Source organism: Podarcis cretensis, assembly GCF_951804945.1.
Source record: "Podarcis cretensis genome assembly, chromosome: 3".
Lineage (NCBI taxonomy): Eukaryota > Metazoa > Chordata > Lepidosauria > Squamata > Lacertidae > Podarcis > Podarcis cretensis.
Window position 1 is genome coordinate 107,226,094 of NC_137172.1, and position 12,146 is coordinate 107,238,239.

The window sequence follows — 12,146 nt, forward strand, 5'->3', positions numbered from 1 at the left end:
ATAGCTTCTCAGGAGGTAGCTCAGCTGAACCGAGGAGGTAGCTCATGGTGTTTTTCAGCAAGCAGTGCAAGCAAATGCGTGTCTACTCACAAGCAAGCCCTACTAAATTCAAAGAAGCTTACTTCCAGGAAAGTAGAAGTAAGTTTAGTTGAACTCAGTGGGCATTATGCTTGCATAGATTCCATTTAGACCTCTGTGTGGGGAAGCAGATGCAACTTGACTAGTAAATCACTTAGATTAGTTGAAAATATATTATATGGAAGTTTATATAATATTTTTTTTAATTAAATCTACTACTTCCTTACCTTTTAAGGCCCCCCCCCACCACCGCAGTGAGCCTCATCAAGACCTTCTGCTGCTGCAGGGAAGCACGGCGGACCCTCCATTACTGCAGGAAGGTATGGTGGGACCTTTTGGCATCACAGGGAGGCCCAGCAAGGCCTTCCACCACCACATCTCAACATATATGGTGACACATTGAGATATTGTGATGTTAAGCTGGTGATATCTGGTTTTCAACATCATGATGTATCACCCAGCCCTAGTGCTTACCTAATGGATAGCAATAGGTGCTATGGTACCTTTATGGTCTTCCTTTGGTGCCCATGAAACTTCTGAGCCACCCCGTCCATTGCTTACTTGGTCAAGTGGCAAAGGCGGTTTTGCTCCCATGGGGCAAGGTGGGTTCAGGAGTTGCAGGACCATGGATAGCTCCGAGCCAGCAACTTAGTCCAGCAAAGGCTTAGAGCAGGGTTTCCCAAACTTGGGTCTCCAGCTGCTGTTGGACTACATCTCCCATCATCCTTACTCTGCAGGACCAGTGGTCATGGATTATGAGAATTGTAGTCCATAAGCAGCTGGAGACCCAAGTTTGGGAAACCCTGGTTTAGAGCAAATGAAGTGTTTTTTAACACCCCAGACTATTTTTGGGTTCCACCCCTTTGTGGGTAACTTTTGATTCTTCAAGGGTGAACCCTCTGGCCAAAAGGCACTCATCCTTCATTTCCTAGCCTCCAACCTGGTGTTCTCTGCAACACTGGACCAGTAAGGAACCATGGAAGACATTGGGTTCCTCAGCCTACAGGCCCTGGTTCTTCTGGAGGTTCTTGTCTGCCAGTCTCAGTGTCCTGCCAATCTCCAGCAACATGTACATAGCCCTGAACCTGTTCTAGCGACTGAGCTCTGGGGTCATGAGAGGTTACATTTCTCTCTCTTGAAATGTACATAGAGATGAAGAAAGAAGTTGGAAGAGCGACACCCTTTCCCATTTCCGCTTTCGGATCTTTTAACCTAAGAATGTCATGAGAGCTCATAATTCATTTTTAACTTTTTAGGTTGATAGGTCTCCAAAATTTGCTGTAGATATGAAAAATCCTGCTATCTCAGGTAAAAGTATCAGGGTGTTTTCTGGAAGAGGTTCAGATTCTTTACACAGGCTCTGTATAAATTTCTCACTATTTCTTGCCAGGGTTCAGTTGAAGCCAGATATTATGTTTAGGATCAGCCCAATACATTTTGTTGCCCGAGGCAGTGGACAAGATGACACCTTCTCATTCCTGGTAGGTGGATCTTTCTTTGACCTTGGTGATGGGATAGCAGCTTACACGGCACCTGAGGACAGCAGGCTTGCTTAGGGGGTGTAGGATATATATAACCATGTCCTTCAGCATCCTGCCAATGGTCTCTCACGCCTCTCACCTACACCTGCTGCCAAAGATGGCTTTCTCACTCTGCCTACTGCTAGGGTCAGCGCTGGTTGTCTGACTAGGTTGTGTGAGACTAGAAACTGGTGGATCTCCCCATTTTCCTTTAACCTCTTCTCACAGAGCTGTTACTTTTTTAAAAAAAAAAAGATATTCCATGTTCCTACTTCGGTAAGTGTCTGAAACAGGAAATCCTGCAAGATCACAGCTGTTGCTTCCACGAAACAATGCATCTTGGGATATACCTAATCACAGGAGTAGTCACTGCTATCTATCAAGAGTCCCCATTTCAGACAGCACACTGTTGGCTCACACTCATGTGTGCTTCAAAATAAGCAGAAGTAACATTCAATAGAGGATCACAGAAGTGACACTTTGTTGTTGTTTAGTCGTTTAGTCATGCCCGACTCTTCATGACCCCATGGACCAGAGCACGCCAGGCACTTCTGTCTTCTACTGCCTCCTGCAGTTTGGTCAAACGCATGCTGGTAGTTTCGAGAACACTGTCCAACCATCTCATCCTCTGTTGTCCCCTTCTCCTTGTGCCCTCCATCTTTCCCAACATCAGGGTCTTTTCCAGGGAGTCTTCTCTTCTCCTGAGGTGGCCAAAGTATTGGAGCCTCAGCTTCAGGATCTGTCCTTTCAGTGAGCACTCAGGGCTGATTTCCTTAAGAATGGAGAGGTTTGATCTTCTTGCAGTCCATGGGACTCTCAAGAATCTCCTCCAGCACCATAATTCAAAAGCATCAATTCTTTGGCGATCAGCCTTCTTTATGGTCCAGCTCTCACTTCCATACATCACTACTGGGAAAACCATAGCTTTTACTACACGGACCTTTGTTGGCAAGGTGATGTCTCTACTTTTTAAGATGCTGTCTAGGTTTGTCATTGCTTTTCTCCCAAGAAGCAGGCGTCTTTTAATTTCATGGCTGCTGTCACAAGTGACACGTAGGACCAATAAATTAAAAGAAGCAATGAATAAAGAAGTGTATGTTACAGTGACAGAACACAGTGGGGGAGATTGCGCAAGAAAAAAACCAGGAGGATACATGCCCCATCTTGCTCTTCCATGCTTGTTCTCACACATCACATAATCTGCTCAGGAGCATCTATGTTGTGTCAGAGCTTAATGCCACACAATGCCACATTCAGAATGAAATGAATTCTGTGATTCAAAGGGGGAAAGATGAGACTTTTGTACCATATTCCTTTAATAGCCATCACTATGCCCCACTACTCTGCTTCTCAGCATTTCTCCTTTCCTCTGATAGACTGGATAGACAATCCAAAGCAGGTCTTAATCCCTTCATGATTAGTCCCAAACCTGAGTTTATAAAATCTTTTTTTATTTTCCCAATGCATAAATGGCCCTCCTGTGTGAACTTCTCAACTAGAGATTAATAGGCTACTGGGACCTTTGCCCAATCACTTCTGCCAGCACAGGAGCCATTCCAGGAGACATGTTAGTCTCCAAACTCTTGGTAAGATTTCAATATTTTTCAATTTTCCATTTGTAGGTTGTAATTTTTCCAGTCCGTGGCTTTTGGGTAATGCACTGGGCCCTACAGGAAAATGGAATCTGCAGCAGTTCCTCATGCTAATTCATTGACCGAGATGGCAGCACCTAATTGTCCCCTCAAAAGCCTGGTAGACAAATAAATCATCCCAGTTGCTTGGTAGGGTGTAGTAGTTAAAAGTCTGTTCTTTGCATCATTCCTCTTGATTCTGACTGGCTGAAGGAAATCCTTACCACCACAGTTAGTTTGAACTGAAATGCTGCTCTGGTTGTTAGAGAATGGGATGCATACCTACCCCAAGATAGCAAGTTATTTCACAGTGGCAAAATCCTAAGTGTAATAATAATAATAATAATAATAATAATAATAATAATAATAATTTATTTATACCCCACCCTCCCTGGCCAAAACTGGGCTCAGAACAGCTAACATCAATTATATAACACATCAAGATAAAATCAAGCAATCAATTAAAATACATTGTAGAATCAAATCAGAATCAGAGTAAAATCTAATCAGATGGCAACCCACAGATTAGGGTTGGGGACTTTAAATGCTCACCTTAAATGTGTACAGGGCTACATAGGCAGCAGCTGCCATAGAGCACAGCATAGATGCTGACATTTGAACGTTTGTAAGGCTTGGGTCTCTAAGTCATAGAGGAAACTGACATAACCTTTATTCCAGGGCTGGTTTTGGGTATGCATTGTCAGGCAACTGGCCAGGCCAACTCTTCAGCAAAGGGCCCACTGCAACTCACTAATCTTCTTGCTTCTCCCATTGCCACTTGCTCTTCTGCCCTTTCTGAGCAAGTGGTAAAGAGAAGGAGCAGCAGCGCTTGTCTCTCTCGGGCAGTGGTGGGACTAGGCCCAGGAGATGATGGTGAGTGAATGGGTGGTAATAAGAAAGGAGGGTTCCCATTGACAATGTCCTTCCTAATGGCTCCACAAAACCTGAAATCAATGCTGCTTGTTCTAATACAGCGGTACCTCAGGTTAAGAACTTAATTCGTTCTGGAGGTCCGTTCTTAACCTGAAACTGTTCTTAACCTGAAGCACCACCTTAGCTAATGGGGCCTCCTGCTGCATGATTTCTGTTCTCATCCTGAGGCAAAGTTCTTAACCCAAGGTACTATTTCTGGGTTAGCAGAGTCTGTAGCTTGAAGCATCTGTAACCTGAAGCGTCTGTAACCTGAGGTACCACTGTATTTTGGAGTGTTTTCTGTTTCCCTCTTCTCCTTTCATGTGCATGTGACAATTACCTCTGCTGTCCGGTTGGGCCGGATACCAAACACACTTTCATCCAGCCTTGCCTGCTAGTGTGTCTGACCCAAAGCCTGGTTAAATATGAAAGCAGTCAACATCAAGTGCAAGATCGGACTTTTGCAGCAATGAAAATGGCAGGAAAATGCAGCTGAAACCAGTGGAGGACTCTCATCTCTTTGCAAAGGGCAAGTTTGCTAAGGGGCTTTAAAGGAAAAGGAATGATGTCTAGCTGAAGTTCTTCATTTCTTAAGGAGGCAGGGAGTCCGTGAATGTTTCTTGAAAGAACTATGAAGCAGCGTAGTGACATGGGGTCTAAGCCTAACTGCAGATCTTTGTTCCCATGCCCCCAGCTATCTTTTTGAGCACGATAAAAGCTGGCTTTCGGCAGGCTATTCCTTGTATATACATGTGTATATATTAAGAAAAGAAAAGACAGTCCATGTCAAAAGAGAGAAAGGGGAGGGAGAAGAGGAAGGGGAGCCAATGGTAATTCCGGAATGTCTCCTCAGCTTCGAAGTAGTCCAAGCCAGGGTCTTGGCTATTGTTAATGAACCTTTGGCCCTGCCCCACATCTCAGCATCTCCTTCTTTTGTACTCACACCCTACTGCTGTTTCTCAGTCAGAGACCCTTGGATTCTCAGAAGCAACAACACTCCTCATGATCAAAAGCATGGAAACAGGGGGGGTTGGGAGGGGGTTAGGATCTCATGCTGATTATCATGGACACATCTGGGCTCGCAGTGTTTGTCCATCATATCCAATGTTTGCTTTGAGCAGCACGGCGGAGAGTTTGGCACAGCGTGTATGAGTGCGAGCATGTGGGAGAGGAGCCCAAGTGGCAGTCAGCTTGCAGGGACTTACCTAAAGCCCCGCTAAGCTAATTCTCCTGCCCCTTCGTCCCACCAACATTATATCCATCACAATTTGCTTTGTAGTCAGATGAATGAAACGGTTTGAAAGAGGAATGTTACTCCCGATGATCGTTGTTTTTACTACATCATAAATCTGCTGACGGTTTGTGGAGGGGTTTTTTTTGGACAGTAACTATGCAGGCAACCCTTGGTGAGACTTGATCTTCTATAGGAGCCTACATAGTTCTGCTTTTAGGGTGAACTATTTAGCTAGAGGGACCAAATGCTGGAAAGCAAAGAATCCTTTTTAGATCCAGATCTCTCCCCCCCCCCCACTTCCTCACCATCAGTATCTGTTAATAGCTTCACATTAGCTTGTTCCCTATATATCAAATCAGTGGGACTTTCACACTTTCTGCTTTCAGGGAATTGTTCCCACAACGACTTGTCTGCTAAGGAACCTCTCCACATCTGTCATGAAACCCCAGCTTACTGTAAAGGATTCCAAATAGTACATGTATTCTACAGTAAACAGACAATTCACAAGGAGGGTTGGTTGGGCCACGGTCTACTTTGCCCTGCATGAACAGGGTGGCATATCATCATTGGTGGTGTGAGATGAGGGTGTACTCTGCTTCCTGAAAGAGCCCCCCCCCCAAAGCAGACCAGCAGACACAATGCAATGCAATACAAAACAAAACGCCCTGAAATTGAATACCATGAGCAAAACATTTTATTGTACCTGCACTCAAGAATTCAGCCTATGACTCAACTGGATTCAGCCCATGGTTTTTCATTTGGCCATCTCAGTGTAAGATATCTGGAGAAAGTACCATATTTTCCCGTGTCTAACACTAGGTTTCCCCCCCTAAAAAATAATGTCAAAAATTAGGGGGTGTCTTATATATGGATACAACTCCCCCCATTTTCTCAAATCTGAGTCCCCCAAAATAGGGGATGTCTTATACATGGGGGCATCTTATAGATGGAAAAATACGGTATATCTTGAAATCAGTACAGTCATACCTTGGAAGCCGAATGCTTTGGCACTCTTATGTTTTGGCTCCCGAACGCCACAAACCCGGAAGTGAGTGTTCCAGTTTGTGAATGTTCTTTGGAACTTCTTTGGCTTCTGTGCCTTCGAATAGGTGCAGGAGCCTCCTGCAGCCAATCGGAAGCCGCACCTTGGTTTCCAAACATTTTGAAAGTTGAATGGACTTCCGGAACAGATTCCGTTTGGCTTCCAAGGTATGACTGTATTTCAAGAATTCCAGAAAAGGTTCTATCAGCTGCAAGGCCTTGCTCATTTGCCTTCTTTTCACACCACGTTGAGAAACGCCTTTTTATTAATTGTATAACAAGCATTCTTGTTTGCTCTGGAGGACCTGAACTAATTTGGACAGGATGTAAAAATGTAGCATCATAAAACTAAACACAGTCACACTCCTATATGTGTCACCGGGACACTGTGTCCATAGCTTTTTATGAGTTTGGGATGTTTGGAAATGGAGTATTAGTATTAGTATTAGTATTATTCCTTGCCTGTAAACATGCACAAACCATAGATTGTGTAAAATGACTGTCTATGGAGAGCATTAAGCATCAATTAAAACAAAGTGCCAGTGTTTGAACTATCTGAGACTCTGCTGCTGCTTTCTCTGGCGCTGCTGCTCTCTGCGAGACCACCCTGTGACCAGCAAAGAAATTAGAAATGTGGACGGCTGCTGAGCACTAAATTTTCACAGCAGATCAGCACACAAAGTTATTGAAGCACAGATGTTTCTGTAATTGTGATACACTGGGAAAGTTTGAAGCTCAGTGTTCAGACTTCAATGGCTCCCAGACTAACACTTCCACCTGCAACTTGCGGTGGTCTAAAAAGCCTTAATACACTGGGCTGTAATGTAAACCATGTGGTAAGACGTGTTTGGCTCAGAAACTTGTTAAACCTCCCCGCCTCCTTCCCCCTGTTCTTTCTACACATCTTTAAGGTACGTTTCTTTGTTTCCATTTTTATGCTTAAAAGATTTGCAAAATGCACAGGAGAGGGGGAGTTAAAGGACTTTATAGCCCTTGGGATAAGGCTGCAGGGCAGCAGGGGCAGGGGAAAGGATGAAGAGGGCTGAGTCTCCTCAGTGATGGATGTTCACTGCTCTGTGAGAAATGTGTACAGTAATCCCAATTAGGCCTTGAGGAACTCTCTGTGGAGAGCAAATTATCTAATGCACTTAGCATCCTGCTTCTCCTAGCAAATTATCTGTGTAAGGTATTCGTGCTTTTGCAAATGTGTTTGTTATTAGATAAATGGCCTGTGTCTGTAGACTAAAGCCAATGGGACACTTGGACCAGGGACTGTGACGATTATTTTGGATCATGGATCCTTTGTAATCAATCTTTCTGTGCTTCAGGACTGTCTACATTGCATAAGACTGTTCCTGACGGGGTAGCCTTGGAACACACAGTCTGCTTAGCGTATTATCCCATTTTAGCTATCTGGCTCCCTAAGGTTCTTGTCTTCCAGTGTTTCAGCCATGCAGTTTCATTGCTCAACACGTTTAGAAAGACATCCAAAATGTTTGGAGCATCAGGGCCACCAGCAAATGGAGCAGATGAAGAAGGGGTTAGCCTACCCATAACAGGAGTGGATTTGATCTCCAGTGACTCTGCAGGACAAAATAATCAGGCTGCAATTTGGGACTCTGTTGGCAAGGAGCTAAAATACTTCTTTACACCAGTCACTGGGAGTAGAGACCAAGTGGTGCTGCTAGGTGATTTTAGACTCTGGACTTACCAATAGCAATAAAGTATTTATTAATCAAACACTGCATGTGCCCCTATTTTCCAGGGACAGTCCCAGATTTACAGAAGCCACACCCCTTTCTGATTTGATCCCAGAATGTCCCACTTATGATAGCTAAAGGTAAAGGTAAAGGTACCCCTGACCATTAGGTCCAGTCACAGACCACTCAGGTTGTGCACTCATCTCGCTCTATAGGCCGAGGGAGCCGGCGTTTGTCTGCAGACAGCTTCCGGGTCATGTGGCCAGCATGACTAAGCTGCTTCTGGCGAACCAGAGCCATTTACCTTCCTGCCGGGGCGGTACCTATTTATCTACTTGCACTTGATGTGCTTTTGACCTGCTAGGTGGGCAGGAGCTGGGACCGAACAACAGGAGCTCACCCCCTCGCGGGGATTCGAACCGCCGACCTTCCGATCGGCAAGCCCTAGGCTCTGTGGTTTAGGGATGTCCGCTTATGATAGGACATCCCTATTTTCATCAGAGAAATGTTGGAGAGCATGGACGAAGGTATGCTATTTATTTACTTACACAAACATTTCCCTTTAACCACAAGGCTCCTGGAGCAGCTTACAGATCAATAAAAACAAGACAGTCCCTTTTCTGGGGATTGCAATCTAAAAGTGAAGAAAGGCATTCTGGCTCCCGGCTGGTTTCTTGCCACTCCTGCTACAACAGGTAAGGCTCAGGGGGGGCCTAGTTAACACCACATCCTGAAGGTATTTCTGCTCTTCCTCACAGGGCAGTTGTCTCTTGACAGCCTTGGTGAGGGGCTGTAGTGAAGAGGGCCCCAATCCTTGCTTTCTGCTGGTGCTTCTTTTCCTCACTTGGTAGTTAGAACTAATGACCCCTGTAAGGTGGCAGTGGAACGTTTCCTCCCAGAATTGAGACACTTCCGCACATGTCCACTACATATGTTCATTAGAATCTAAGAGTCCACACCCTCGTTTGCTGATTGGGAGAAGCTCAAATGGACTAGCTGGAAAACTATGAGATGCCATTTTTGCACTATTTTTAACTTCTACCTCTCTCATTGAGGCACAGACCATTTTGAAAGGAAATTTCCTCCACATCTGAGATCTACACCTCTTGAAGACCCACATTGTACCCTCTGTAGGACCCCTGCAATATATAGGCCTCATGGGTTATCATTTGCTAAACTGTGATCACTGAAATCAGTGGGACTTAAAGACACCATTAATATCCTTCATGTCATGCAAGTTCTTTTTAATTTCAATTAAAGTTCTATGAAAAAGCCATGAAACCCCAAGTATACGTAGATCCACAGATAACTTGAACGAAATGAGCTAACACTTTAGCATCTAAACCATAACAATTAATTAAAGAATAAATTAATGAAGAAAGTCACTATAAAAGTAAATCAATACTTCCCTGTGTCTCTCTTTTTTACAAGCGTTACTTACATTTACAAGGCTATACACACCCTTCCCTTCTTTAAAAGGGACTTTTGCAAAAACATTCTAACAAGAGGAAGCTGGATTCAATCCATGTGGCTGGTCTTTGTTTCTTGGGATACTTTTGCAAGTATCTTGAACATCTCTCTAATTGCCACCTCCTCAGTTCAATCACATTGCCTCTGTTCACAACTAAGGTGTGTCTCTTGCTGCGAAACATGCCGCGATCCGAATTTTGGCCCTATTGCTTCTCTCTTTCTGAACGCACTGTTCCCAGCAAAACCACCAGAAGTTAGTGAGACCTCAGTATCTTCCAAAGCTGGGACTCAACATCCGCTCCTTTGCATTGCCCTACCATTTGAATTACCAGAGAGCTCACAGTACTTCCTGCTTGTTGCTGTCACTTCTGCTATTTCCCGTGCAAATAGCCCCACATTCCCTCCTTCCTGGGAAATCCCATTTCCCCTTAGCAACACAAACATATTGGGTGTGAGGTTATGACATTTATGTGCCCTGCTGCCATAGCAGTTACTAAACCTCCACCTAAGACAGCTTTGGGATTCCCATTTAAGCTTTCCTACTTGCATCACTCTGGAGGTTTGTGCAAGGGGAAAGCGTTGTTGACTCTTTGGTTATTCATTCAGTGCAGAGGGTGTATGAGCATTAGGTTGGGTGCCATGGAGTCATACAGTGATCGTGATGCATTGATTACCCATGCATGGGTATTGTGAGAGCTTTGTCTTTGTGCAACATTGTGAGGGCAGGAAGTGGTGGAGTTGCTGTGCGATGCCAATCTGCACAGAAGTGGGATGGGGGCAGACTTAGTCCCCACTCCTTGCAGAAATGGCATGCCCTGGAAAGGGTCCATTCATCCCTATGATGCACCTTGTCATGTTCAGGGGTACCTCCTGCCCACCTAGCAGTTCGAAAGCACGCCAGTGGAAGTAGATAAATAGGTACTGCTGTGGCGGGAAGGTAAACGGCGTTTCTGTGCACTCTGGTTTTCATCACGGTGTTCCGTTGTGCCAGAAGTCGTTTAATCACACTGGCCACATGACCCAGAAAGCCGTCTGTGGACAAACACTGGCTCCCTTAGCCTGAAAGCGCGACGAGAGCTGCAACCCCATAGTCACCTTTGACTGGACTTAACCATCCAGGGGTCCTTTACCTTTATGATTCAGGGGTACCATTTGCTACTCCACCTCAGCCAGCACAACATCTTGGCCCATCCCTGCTCTCAACCGTGCTGATGGCCCCAAGTTCTGAAGCCTCACAGGTGGTGCTATTTTTTTTCTAGAAAAAGAGGTGCCAGAACTCACCTTGAATGCCTCCCTCGTTCTCTTATAATGGCAATGGCGCCCACCCAAGAGGTGCCAGAACTGAGTTCCAGTGAGTTCCGACTGGGGGGCGGGGAGCCCTGCTCCCAGGACTGTTGTTTATTTTGGGTTGCCATATTTCAAAAAGTGAAAATCCGGAAAGAAAAGTTGTAGAGCTTTTTAAAGTTGTTTCAAACAAACAATTGCCAGCTATGTTTGGGAAATTCCGGACATTTGGCAACCCTAGTTTATTCCACCTCTTCTCTCTTGCTCTGTGTTATACTGGTTCTCACATGGTTTCTATAAAATACTGCTCATCTCAGACTTGACCTGCAGCAAATCTTTGCGCTGCTTCCCTGTAGTTAAACGTTATCATCCTTTGTCATCAGACTTCACTGAAACCTTGCAGGCAAGGACTACAGTTTTATCTGTAGCGTGGCCAAACACTGGCGATATTTACATACTGTACAAAGATACTCAAGATATCATTGCATGCTTCCGGCTTGTGGTTGTTGGCCAAAGGAAAATAGAGACTTGAAATCTGTTTTACTACACTTCTTGACAAGTGGTTCAACAATGCTTTTAAAACCCTCATGTACCTTCAAGCACATTTTTTCTGCTTTCTCCCTCACTTTTTCATTCACTCCTCAGAACTTTGAAAGGTTTCTTTTACTCAGTGGGTATTGTTCCCCCCCCTAAACTCTTCAAAATGGTACACTTTCCTCATTATTATAGTAGTCAATGACCAGTGCTCAAATAAAAGTTTAAAATAAGAGTTTCATTACTGTTCAATGCAGAATTTTCAGGGCAAGTGTTTTAGGAAAGGAGGAGTTTGACGAGGGCCTGTTTCTGGTATTCGAATGCATCATTTTCCTTGTGCATTAATGAGCATTTGTGCTCATGATGCCATCGGAGGGGGTGCATGCGATTCTGCTTTCAAACCAGATTGCGTTTTCAAAAAAAGGAGGGGGGGGGCAGCCACATTGCTTCATTTCTAATCAGTGCATATCCTGTAACTTCCTGTTGAAATCCCCTGACCTTTATTATTTTATTAAAAACATATATTTATATACCGCTGTATCATAAATATATATTAGAGTGGTTTACAAGAATATAAAAACTATAAACCATAAAAAGTTAAAAGCAAAAGAATAATGATTGAAAAAACACCAATAGACCATTGTGGGGGATTTATTCTTATTTGCCTGCATTGGCCTGGCAGAATAGAAAAGTTTTCAGCAGGCATTTATTTAAATGTCAGCACAGAAGTCTCTGGCTCACC

At 44.3% G+C, this 12,146-nt stretch overlaps 1 long non-coding RNA gene across 1 annotated transcript in view; it reads left to right on the top strand.

Annotated features, from left to right (window-relative positions):
• The window catches only part of LOC307212810, a 571,259-nt gene that overhangs the window by 325,062 nt on the left and 234,051 nt on the right, over positions 1 to 12,146 (top strand). The gene's annotated exons all lie outside the window — the stretch shown is intronic.